Here is a 12,612-nt window from a genome sequence, read left to right as displayed (position 1 = left end):
AGAAGGGCGGGATTTTGTAGGTATAGACCTTCTGACCAAAGATTGGTCATGTCCAAGCCCCACCTATCAGACGACGTCATCCGGCTACTTTAACGCAGCAACCCTACCATATGTTCTCCTGTTTGGACCGTCTTCCGCCCAGAGTCGCATTTCAGCAGTTGATCGAGCTTATCAAAGAGTAGACAACATTCACATGAATGAGCCAGTGAGGCCAAGAAATGCCACCTCGAGCGGAAGTTAAACCAAACAAGACATCAATACCTTATGTTTGCTGTTTGATTCCTCCCGCTCACGGACGCCTTTCTTAAACTTCCTGGCTAGAAGACTCCTTATGGTAATGATAATAAAGAAAATAAAAACTCAGGGAAATGCTGAAATGCGACTCTTTGCAGAAGACGTTCCAAACAGAACATAAGGTAGGGTTGCTGTATGAAGTACCTGGATGGCGTCATATGATAGGTGGCGCTTGGGCATGACCGACCAATCATTGATCAGATTGTCTGTATATACAAAACCCCGCCCTTCCCATGACGTCATCCGGATAACTCAGACAAGCAACCCTACCTTATGTTCTGCTGTTTGATTCCTCTTCCGATCACGGAGGCCTTTCTTGGCCTCACCGACTCATTAATGTGAATTTTGACTCTTTGATAAGCTCGGTCAACTGCTGAAATTCGAATCTGGGCCGAAGACGGTCCAAAGAGGAGAACATAAGTTAGGGTTGCTGCGTTGAAGTAGACGGCTGACATCAGCTGACAGGTGGGGTTTGGGATTGACCGACCAATCATTCATCAGATAATTTGTGGGTTCAGAGCCCCGCCCTTCTCATAACATCATCCGGGAGGTCAGAGAAGCAACCCCACCTTATGATGTGCTCTTTGGTTTCTCTTCCGCTCACGGTGGCCTTTCTTGGCCTCGTTGGCTCATTCATGTGAATGTCGACTCTTTAAATAGGCTCGTTCGACTGCTGCAATGCGACTATAGGCGGAAGACGGTCCAAAAAGGAGAACATAAGGTAGGGTTGGTGTGTTAAAGTACCCGGATGACGTCATCTGAAAGGTGGCGCAAAAGTTCTGGGAGCGTTGAAGAATGTGTGGAAATCGAGAACATTATCTCGGAAAGTAAAAATGGGTATGTTTAAAGGAATAGTTGTTCCAACAATGTTATATGGTTGCGAGACGTGGGCTATAGAGAGAGTTGTTCAGAGGAGGGTGGATATGCTGGAAATGAGATGTCTGAGGACAATATGTGGTGTGAGGTGGTTTGATCGAGTAAGTAATAACAGGGTAAGAGAGTTGTGTGATAATAAAAAGAGTGTGCTTGAGAGAGCAGAAGAGGGTGTTTTGAAATGGTTTGGTCACATGGAGAGAATGAGTGACGAAAGATTGACCAAGAGGATATATGTGTCAGAGGTGGAGGGAATGAGGAGAAATGAGAGAGCAAATTGGAGATGGAAAGGTGGAGGGAAAAAGATTTTTAATGATCGGGTCCTGAACATGCAGGCGGGTGAAAGGCGTGGAAGGAATAGAGTGAATTGAATCGATGTGGTATACCGGGGTCGACGTGCTGTCAATGGATTTAACCAGGGCATGTGAAGCGTGTGCGGTAAACCATGGAAAGTTCTGTGGGGTTTGGATGTGGAAAGGAAGATTCATTGATGAAGTGGTCGGCCACATAGTTCCTGCCTAAGACGAGAGACTTTAGGTGGTCCTTATCATGCTCACAGTTGGATTCATGTAAGTGTTCTAAGATCCTGCTGTCATCATCTTTATCATCGTCATCTAAAGGAACGAACAGATGATGTTGGCCTAAGCACACTATATACCTTTACCTCTAGTAAACCATTATCTTCACCATACCCTTAGCTCTAATGCACTGATATCTTCACTATAATCTTATCTCTAATAGACGCTTATCTTCACTATACACTTACCTCAAATGTACTGTTATCTTCACGATTCCCATAGCTTTAATACACACCCTCATCTTCACTATACCCTTAGCTCTAGTACACCGTTATCTTCACTATACCCTTAGCTTTAACATCGCATTATATTCACAATACCCTTAGCTCTAATACACTGTTATCTTCACTCACTATACCCTTAGCTTTAATACAACAATATCTTCACTATACCCTTAGCTGTAGTACACAGTTATCTTCACTATACCCTTAGCTGTAATACACTATTATCTTCACTATACACTTTGGTCTAATATACCGTTATCTTCATGATACCCTTAGCTTTGATACCGCATTATATTCACTATACCCTTAGCTCTAATACACCGTTATCTTCAATATGCCCATAGCTCTGATACATTGGTGTCTTCACTATACCCTTATATCAAATACACTGTTATCTTCATTCACTATACCTCGGCTTTAATATACCATTATCTTCACTATATCCATATCTGGAAAACAGTTATCTTCATTATACCCTTAGGTGTAATACATCATTATCTTCACCCGTCGCCTTGACGAATTTCATCTTTCGCAAGGCTTTCATCACCTTCTCTTTTCACCAAAGCACTCTCCCTGACTATGTCACTTGGCACACCAGCCGAACCAAAAGATCCTGCTTCTGGCACTCTGTATCATCAAGTACATTAAAGAAACCTTCAAAATACTTCATCTCCTACTCAATTTATCACTATCTCCTATCATCAATAGAGAAAGTAACTTAACTATAAGACCAATTTGGGTATATACATATATTGCTAAGGAAGAAGAACATTCCAAGTTGATTATTTTTTTGTTGTCATCATGTGAGATATTAAAGTAGAATAAGATGTGAGATACATCTCAATTTCAAATAAGGTGTGTCAATCATGTTCAAAAAGATGGTGTTGCTGGCAGTGGCTGGTGTAGTCATAGCAGTGTTCATGGAACTACTCAACAATCTGGTGAAGATGGAGAAGAGAGACTGGTGATTTTCCTTCAAGAGCGAAACAGATAGATGAATTCCGTCACAATACCTCTTTTGGGAGTGTTTGAGCCTGAACCATTGGTCCTACTGCCAGTAGATACTGGCCAGAGTGAAATGCCCGTTTTAAGACAATTCTTGAGTGTGTTCTTTACAGTAAAGAACATAGTTAACCTCATCAATGAGGCCATTACAACACCGGAGCGCCCTAGCTACCTCATTCTTTTGAGAGGCGTTCTGAGGAGACACGTTCCCGTCGTAACGATATTGCTGAAGACGCTTCGGGAACTAATATTTTTTCTGGCATATGTCATTATAAGGGCCCAGGTTAAAGCAGCCGAGAAGAGGCCAGGACAAGGGCTTTAGGAGACGGGAAGGGCAAGGCCGTCGGGAAGGGTAAGAGCGCGGGGAAGGCCAAGGCTGCTCTTGAATCCAAGGCTGCTGCTGAAGCAAAGGCTACTGCCGATGCCAAGGATGCTGCCGAAGCCAAGGCTGCCGCTGAAGCCAGGTTGCCGCCGTAGCCATTGCTGCCGCCGAAGCCAGGTTTGCCGCCGTAGCCAGAGCTGCCGCCGAAGCCAACGCTGCCGTAGAAGCCAAGGCTGCAGCTGAAGCCAAGACTGCCGCCGAAGCCAAGGTGGCCGTCGAAGCCAAGGCTGCTGCTGAAGCCAAGGCTGCAGATGAAGCCAAAGCCGCCGACGAAGCCAAATTTGCCACTGAAGGGAGGTTTGCCAACGTAGCCATTGCTGCCGCAGAAGCCAGGTTTGCCGCCGTAGCCAGAGCTGCCGCAGAAGCCAACGCTGCCCTCGAAGCCAAGGCTGCAGCTGAAGCCAAGGCTGCAGTTAAAGCTAAGGCTACCGCCGAAGTCAAGGCCGCTGCTGAAGCCAAGGCTACTGCTGAAGCCAAGGCTGCTGCTGATGCCAAGGCTGCCGCCGAAGCCATTGCTGCTGCCGAAGCCAGGTTTGCCGCCGTAGCCAGGGCTGCCTCAGATGCCAACGCTGCCTTCGAAGGCAAGGCTGCCGCTGAAGCGAGGGCTGCCGCCGAAGCCAGGGCTGCCGTCGAAGCAAGGGCTGCCACCGAAGCCAAGGCTGCTGCTGAAGCCAATGCTGCCGCTGAAGCCAAGGCGGCCGCCGAAGCCAGGTTTACCACCGTAGCCATTGCTGCCGCCGAAGCCAGGTTTGCCGCCGTAGCCAGAGCTGCCGCCGAAGCCAACGCTGCCGTGGAAGCCAAGGCTGCAGCTGATGCCAAGTCTGCAGCTGAAGCCAAGGCTGCCGCAGAAGCCAAGGTGGCCGTTGAAGCAAAGGCTGCTGCTGAAGCCAAAGCCGCCGCCGAAGCCTAGTTTGCCGCTGAAGGGAGGTTTGCCAACGTAGCCATTGCTGCCGCAGAAGCCAGGTTTGCCGCCGTAGCCAGAGCTGCCGCCGAAGCCAACGCTGCCCTCGAAGCCAAGGCTGCAGCTGAAGCCAAGGCTGCAGCTGAAGCCAAGGCTACCGCCGAAGCCAAGGCCGCTGCTGAAGCCAAGGCTGCTGCTGAAGCCAAGGCTGCTGCTGATGCCAAGCTGCCGCCGAAGCCATTGCTGCTGCCGAAGCCAGTTTGCCGCGTAGCCAGGCTGCCTAAGTTGCCAACGTTGCCTTCGAAGGCAAGGCTGCCGCTGAAGCAGGCTGCCGCCGAAGCCAGGCTGCCTCGAAGCAGGCTCCACCGAAGCCCAGGCTGCTGCGAAGCCAATGCTGCCGCTGAAGCCAAGGCTGCCGCCGAAGCCAGGGCTGCCGTCGAAGCAAGGGCTGCCACCGAAGCCAAGGCTGCTGCTGAAGCCAATGCTGCCGCTGAAGCCAAGGCGGCCGCCGAAGCCAGGTTTACCACCGTAGCCATTGCTGCCGCCGAAGCCAGGTTTGCCGCCGTAGCCAGAGCTGCCGCCGAAGCCAACGCTGCCGTGGAAGCCAAGGCTGCAGCTGATGCCAAGTCTGCAGCTGAAGCCAAGGCTGCCGCCGAAGCCAAGGTGGCCGTTGAAGCAAAGGCTGCTGCTGAAGCCAAAGCCGCCGCCGAAGCCTAGTTTGCCGCTGAAGGGAGGTTTGCCAACGTAGTCATTGCTGCCGCAGAAGCTAGGTTTTGCCGCTGTAGCCAGAGCTGCCGCCGAAGCCAACGCTGCCCTCGAAGCCAAGGCTGCAGCTGAAGCCAAGGCTGCAGCTGAAGCCAAGGCTACCGCCGAAGCCAAGGCCGCTGCTGAAGCCAAGGCTGCTGCTGAAGCCAAGGCTGCTGCTGATGCCAAGGCTGCCGCCGAAGCCATTGCTGCTGCCGAAGCCAGGTTTGCCGCCGTAGCCAGGGCTGCCTCAGATGCCAACGCTGCCTTCGAAGGCAAGGCTGCCGCTGAAGCCAGGGCTGCCGCCGAAGCCAGGGCTGCCGTCGAAGCAAGGGCTGCCACCGAAGCCAAGGCTGCTGCTGAAGCCAATGCTGCCGCTGAAGCCAAGGCGGCCGCCGAAGCCAGGTTTACCACCGTAGCCATTGCTGCCGCCGAAGCCAGGTTTGCCGCCGTAGCCAGAGCTGCCGCCGAAGCCAACGCTGCCGTGGAAGCCAAGGCTGCAGCTGATGCCAAGTCTGCACTGAAGCCAAGGCTGCCGCCGAAGCCAAGGTGGCCGTGAAGCAAAGGCTGCTGCTGAAGCCAAAGCCGCTGCCGAAGCCTAGTTTGCCGCTGAAGGGAGGTTTGCCAACGTAGCCATTGCTGCCGCAGAAGCCAGGTTTGCCGCCGTAGCCAGAGCTGCCGCCGAAGCCAACGCTGCCCTCGAAGCCAAGGCTGCAGCTGAAGCCAAGTCTGTCGCCGAAGCCAAGGTGGCCTTCTAAGCCAAGGCTATGCGTCTAACTTAATAATATGAAACCTACACATTAGCTCCGCACAAAGGCAAACGGCAGCGCAACGGCAAGACTACCCCACTTAGCACGAATACCTCACCCGAAATCATTTTTTCCGTATCCGAGGGCGAGGTTGCTGACCATCAGGGTGACACTACCGTACCCGAGTCCAGTACTACCGGACGTCAGCTTAACAAAGTCAGAGGGCAGCGTAAGGGTAAGACTACCGGACCTAGTACGACTACCGGACCTAGTACGATTCCGGGACCTAGTACGACTACCGGACCTAGTACGACTACCGGACCTAGTAAGACTACCGTACCGGCTAACGTACGTCTGGTCAAGAAACGTAGGCGTAGGCGCAAGTCTCCCGTACTGGTATGCATGACTCCCCGACCCGATAGTACCATTACCCAACCAGATAAGAAGAAAAAGTCTGGTCATAAGAACAAGTCTCATCGGCTCTCAAGAAAGACGTTATGCTGGTGATGACCCGGGATCATGACCCAGGATCATGACCAAAATGATTCATAATAATAAGCTGCCGCTGAAGCCAGGTCTGCCGCCGTAGCCAGAGCTGCCGACGAAGCCAACGCTGCCCTCGAAGCCAAGGCTGCAGCTGAAACCAGAGCTGCTGCTCAAGCCAAGGCTGCCGCTGAAGCAAAGGCTGCATCCGAAGCCAAGGCTACAGTTGAAGTGAAGGCTGCCGCTGAAGCAAGGGCTGCGGCAGACAACCAAGCCTGCTGCTGAAACCAAGGCTGCCGCTGAAGTCAAGGTTGCCGTCGAAGCCAAGGCTGCAGCTGAAGGCTAGGCCGCGGACAAGGCTTCAGCTGTACGCGTAGCTCTAATACACCGTTATCTTCAGTATGCCCATAGCTCTGATACATTTGTTGTCTTCACTATACCCTTATATCAAATGCACTGTTATCTTCACTCACTATACCCTCGGCTTTAATACACCATTATCTTCACTATATCCATATCTGTAATACAGTTATCTGCATTATACCCTTAGGTGTAATACACCATTATCTTCAACCGCCGCCTTGCCGAATTTCATCTTTCGCAAGGCTTTCATCGCCTTCTCTTTCACCAAAGCACTCTCTCCCTGACTATGTCACTTGGCACACCAACCGAACCTAAAGACCCTGCATCTGGCACTCTGTATCATCAAGTACATTGAAGAAACCTTCAAAATACTCCATCTCCTACTCACTTTATCACTATATGCTATCATCAATAGAGAAAGTAACTTCACTATAAGACCAATTTGGGTAGTATAAATATATTGCTAAGGAACAAGAACATTCCAAGTTGATTATTTTCCTTCCTTTGGGAAAAAAAAATGAGAGGGGAAGATTCCCAGCCCCCCGCTACCTTCCCTTTTAGTCGCCTTTTACGACACGCAGGGAATACGTGGGAAGTATTCTTTCTCCCCTATCCCCACGGATAGTATATATATATATATATATATATATATATATATATATATATATATATATAATAAATATATATATAATATATATCATAACGAATCTAGCTCTCACAGTGATGAAGGTGATGGTCGATATAGAGCACTGTTGTCTAGCTTATAGTGCGAGGAGAAGACTCGTCATAAATGATTGTGAAAAATTGTGAAATGATTGTGAAAAATTATTAATCAAACATACAAATAACAGCAAGTGTAATAACTAATTAACCACGAATCAAATGAAAAAGCAATTTCCCAGCACACAACATAAAACTATGTTAATACAACCATAAGTGCATTTAACCACAAAGGCAGCTTAAGTTATATACAAAAAACGTTACGCTCCCCTACCATACCACCACACCTCGGGGAAGAGCCACTACACCTCAGGATGCCGTCTGGGTTGGGACTGCCGTGGAAGGCGTCGGCACTGATATATAAGGAGTGGGTATGAAGCCCGGCTTGTCTCAGTCAAAGTGAGACGAAGCAACAAGGACTTGAATGAACGCAGAACGATCTGGTTCCAACGAGGCAGAGAGGCAGTGGCGCGTAGCATGGAGGACAAAATAATATAAGATTTTAAATTCAAACAAGATGATAGGAGAGTACATGATAATATATATATACATATATGCAAAGATTCGAACCCTGTACCATTTGCGTGGTAGCTGGGAACGCTAACTACGAGGCTATGATCGCCCCCAACAGGGAAACGACTATTCGATTGCTAGTAATCCAATACCATTAAACAAGATCTTAGGAGAGTACAGTGGCAGATATAGGGTGTTTTGGTCGAGGTGGTGTGCAAAGTGAGAGGGTTAGGGAAAATGATTTGGTAAATAGAGAAGAGGTAGTAAAAGCTTTAAGGAAGATGAAAGCCGGCAAGGCAGCAGGTTTGGATGGTATTGCAGTGGAATTTATTTAAAAAGGGGGTGACTGTATTGTTGACTGGTTGGTAAGATTATTTAATGTATGTATGATTCATGGTGAGGTGCCTGAGGATTGGCGGAATGCTTGCATAGTGCCATTGTACAAAGGCAAAGGGGATAAGAGTGAGTGCGCAAATTACAGAGGTATAAGCTTATTGAGTATTCCTGGTAAATTATATGGGAGGGTATTGATTGAGAGGGTGAAGGCATGTACAGAGCATCAAATTGGGGAAGAGCAGTGTGGTTTCAGAAGTGGTAGAGGATGTGTGGATCAGGTGTTTGCTTTGAAGAATGTATGTGAGAAATACTTAGAAAAACAAATGGATTTGTATGTAGAATTTATGGATCTGGAGAAGGCATAGATAGAGTTGATAGAGATGCTCTGTGGAAGGTATTAAGAATATATGGTGCGGGAGGCAAGTTGTTAGAAGCGGTGAAAAGTTTTTATCAGGATATAAGGCATGTGTACGTGTAGGAAGAGAGGAAAGATTGGTTCTCATGAATGTAGGTTTTCGGCAGGGGTGTGTGATGTCTCCATGGTTGTTTAATTTGTTTATGGATGGGTTGTTAGGGAGGTGAATGCAAGAATTTTGGAAAGAGGGGCAAGTATGCAGTCTGTTGTGGATGAGAGAGCTTGGCAAGGAGTCAGTTGTTGTTCGCTGATGATACAGCGCTGGTGGCTGATTCATGTAAGAAACTGCAGAGGCTGGTGACTGAGCTTGGTAAAGTGTATGAAGGAAGAAAGTTAAGAGTAAATGTGAATAGGAGCGTGGTTATTAGGTACAGTAGGGTTGAGGGTCAAGTCAATTGGGAGGTAAGTTTGAGTGGAGAAAAACTGGAGGAAGTAAAGTGTTTTAGATATCTGGGAGTGGATCTGGCAGTGGATGGAACCATGGAAGCGGAAGTGAATCATAGGGTGGGGGAGGGGGCGAAAATTCTGGTAGCCTTGAAGAATGTTGGAAGTCGAGAACATTATCTCGGAAAGCAAAAATGGGTATGTTTGAAAGAATAGTGGTTCCAACAATGTTGTATAGTTGCGAGGCGTGGGCTATGGATAGAGTTGTGCGCAGGAGGGTGGATGTGCTGGAAATGACATGTTTGAGGAGAATATATGGTGTGAGGTGGTTTGATCGAGTAAGTAATGTAAGGGTAAGAGAGATGTGTGTAAATAAAAAGAGTGTGGTTGACAGAGCAGAAGAGGGTGTTTTGAAATGGTTTGGTCACATGGAGAGAATGAGTGAGGAAAGATTGACAAAGAGGATAAATGTGTCAGAGGTGGAGGGAACGAGGAGAAGTGGGAGACCAAATTTTAGATGGAAAGATGGAGTGAAAAAGATTTTGAGTGATCGGGGCCTGAACATGCAGGAGGGTGAAAGGCGTGCAAGGAATAGAGTAAATTGGAAGGATGTTGTATACCGGTGTCGACGTGCTGTCAATGGATTGAACCAGGGCATGTGAAGCGTCTGGGGCAAACCATGGAAAGTTGTGTGGGGCCTGGATGTGGAAAGGGAGCTGTGGTTTCGGTGCATTATTACATGACATCTAGAGACTGAGTATGAACGAATGGGGCCTTTGGTGTCTTTTCCTAGCTCTACCTTGCACACATGAGGGGGAGGGGGTTGTTATTCCATGTGTGGCGAGATGGCGATGGGAACAAATAAAGGCAGACAGTATGAATTATGTACATGTGTAGATATGTATATGTCTGTGTGTGTGTATATATATGTACATTGAGATGTATAGGTATGTATATTTGCGTGTGTGGACGTGTATGCATATCCATGTGTATGTGGGCGGGTTGGGCCATTCTTTCTTCTGTTTCCTTGCGCTACCTTGCTAATGCGGGAGAGAGCGACAAAGCAAAAATAAATGAAAATCTATATATAAATATACACATTTACTTTATATAATATAATATATATATATATATATTATATTATATATATATATATATATTATATATATATATATATTATTATATATATATATATATATTATATATATAATATATATATATTATATATATATATATATAGGGGATAGGGGACAAAGAATACGTCCCACGCATTATTCATGTGTCGAAGAAGGCGACTAAAGGTAATGGGAGCGGGGGTCTAGAAACCCTCCCCTCCTTTTATTATAACTCGGGAAGTGCTCATCCTCCTCGAAGGCTCAGATTGGGGTGTTTAAATGTGTGTGGATATAACGAAGATAAGGAAAAAGGAGAGATAGATAGCATGTTTGAGGAAAGGAACTCCAATGTTTTGGCTCTGAGTGAAACGAAAATGTCATAGAGTGTAAGAAAGTAAACTCTAGATTGGTATGGTAAAACTGCAAGTGGATGGAGAGAGATGGGTGATATTGGTGCATATGCACCTGGGCATGAGAAGAAAGATCATGAGAGGGAAGTGTTTTGGGAGCATCTGAGTGAGTGTGTTAGTAATTTTGATGCACGAAACCGGGTTATAGTGATGCTTGATTTGAATGCAAAGTTGAGTAATGTGGCAGTTGAGGGAATAATTGGTGTACATGCTGTATGCAGTGTTGGAAATGGAAATGATGAAGAGCTTGTAGATTTATGTTCTGAAAAAGGACTGTTGATTAGGAATACCTGGATTAGAAAGAGAGATATACATAAGTATACGTATGTAAGGAGGAGAGATGGCCAGAGTGTTACTGGGTTACGTGTTAATTGATAGGCACGCGAAAGAGAGACTTTTGGATGTTAATGTGCTGAGAGGTGCAAACGCAGGGATGTCTGATCATTATTTTGTGGAGGCGAAGGTGAAGATTTGTAGAGGTTTTCAGAAAAGAAGAGAGAATGTTGAGAAGAGAAAATGTTGAATGAGAGGATGGTGAAGAGAGTGGTGAGAGAAAGTTAGCTTGGGAAGGAGACTTGTGTGAGGAAGTACCAGGAGAGACTGAGTACAGAATGGAAAAAGGTGAGAAAAAAGGACCTAGGGGGAGTGAGGGAGGAATGGGATGTATTTAGGGAAGCATTGATGGCTTGCACAAAAGATGCTTGTGGCATGAGAATTGCGGGAGGTGAGCAGATTAGAAAGTGTATTGAGTGATGGGATGAAGTAAGATCATTAGTGAAAGAGAAGAGAGAAGCTTTTGGACGATTTTTGCAGGGAAATAATGCAAATGAGTGGGAGATGTATAAAAGAAAGAGGGAGGAGGTCAAAAGAAAGGTGGAAGAGGTGGAAAAGAGGGCAAATGAGAGTTGGGGTGAGAGAGTATCATTCAATTTTAGGGAGAATAAAAAGATGTTTTGGAAGGAGGTAAATAAAGTGCGTAAGACAAGGGAAGTAATGGGAACTTCAGTGAAGGGGGCTAATGGGGAGGTGATAACAAGTAGTGGTGACGTGAGGAGATGGAGTGAGTATTTTGAAGGTTTTTGAATGTGTTTGATGATAGAGTGGCAGATATAGGGTGTTTTGGTCGAGGTGGTTTGCAAAGTGAGAAAGTTAAGGAGAATGATTTGGAAAACAGAGAAGAGGTACAAAACGCTTTGCGGAAGATGAAAGCCGGCAAGGCAGCGGGTTTGGATGGTATTGCAGTGGAATTTATTAAACAAGGGAGTGACTGTATTGTTGATTGGTTGGTAAGGTTATTTAATGTATGTATGACTCATGGTGAGATGCCTGAGGATTGATGGAATGCTTGCATAGTGCCATTGTAGAAAGGCAATGGGGATAAAAGTGAGTGCCCAAATTACTAGGTATAAGTTTGTATAGTATTCCTGGGAAATTATATAGGAGGGTATTGATTGAGAGGATGAAGGCATGTGCAGAGCATCAGATTGTGGAAAAGCAGTGTGGTTTCAGAAGTGGTAGAGGATATGTGGATCAGGATTTCCTTTGAAGGATGTATGTGAGAAATAATTAGAAAAATAAATGCATTTGTATGTAGCATTTACGGATCTAGAGAAGGCATATGATAGAGTTGATAGAGACACTCTGTGGAAGGTATTAAGAATACATGGTGTGGGAGGCAAGTTGTTAGATGCAGTGAAAAGTTTTTATCGAGAATGTAAGGCATGTGTACGTCTAGGAAGAGAGGAAAGTGATGGATTCTCAGTGAATGTTAATTTGCGGCAGGGGTGTGTGATGTCTTCATGGTTCTTTAATTTATTTATGGATGGGGTTGTTAGGGAGGTGAATGCAAGAGTTTTGGAAAGAGGGGCAAGTATGCAGTCTGTTGGGGATGAGAGAGCTTGTTGTTGGGTGATGATACAGCGCATGTGGCTGATTCGTGTGAGAAACTGCAGAAGCTTTTGACTGAGTTTGGTAAAGTGTGTAAAAGAAGAAAGCTGATAATAAATGTACCGACCAATCATTCATCAGATAATTTGTGGGTTCAGAGTCCCGCTCTTCTCATGACATCACCCGTGAGCTCAGAGAAGCAACCCTACCTTATGATGTGCTGTTTGGTTTCTCTT

The 12,612-nt window shown here is 46.5% G+C and overlaps 1 long non-coding RNA gene across 1 annotated transcript; it reads left to right on the top strand.

Moving 5' to 3' along the window:
- The first annotated feature begins 4,679 nt into the window (after window positions 1-4,679).
- LOC139748948 (uncharacterized) lies at window positions 4,680-6,667 on the top strand. The gene is made up of 2 exons (XR_011712849.1): window positions 4,680-4,991; window positions 5,621-6,667. It is a non-coding gene; the product is annotated as an uncharacterized lncRNA (long non-coding RNA).
- Window positions 6,668-12,612: the final 5,945 nt, after the last annotated feature.

Source organism: Panulirus ornatus, chromosome 6, assembly GCF_036320965.1.
Source record: "Panulirus ornatus isolate Po-2019 chromosome 6, ASM3632096v1, whole genome shotgun sequence".
Classification (NCBI taxonomy): domain Eukaryota; kingdom Metazoa; phylum Arthropoda; class Malacostraca; order Decapoda; family Palinuridae; genus Panulirus; species Panulirus ornatus.
Note: the sequence above shows the minus strand (reverse complement) of the source record. Positions and strands in the feature narration are given on the sequence as shown.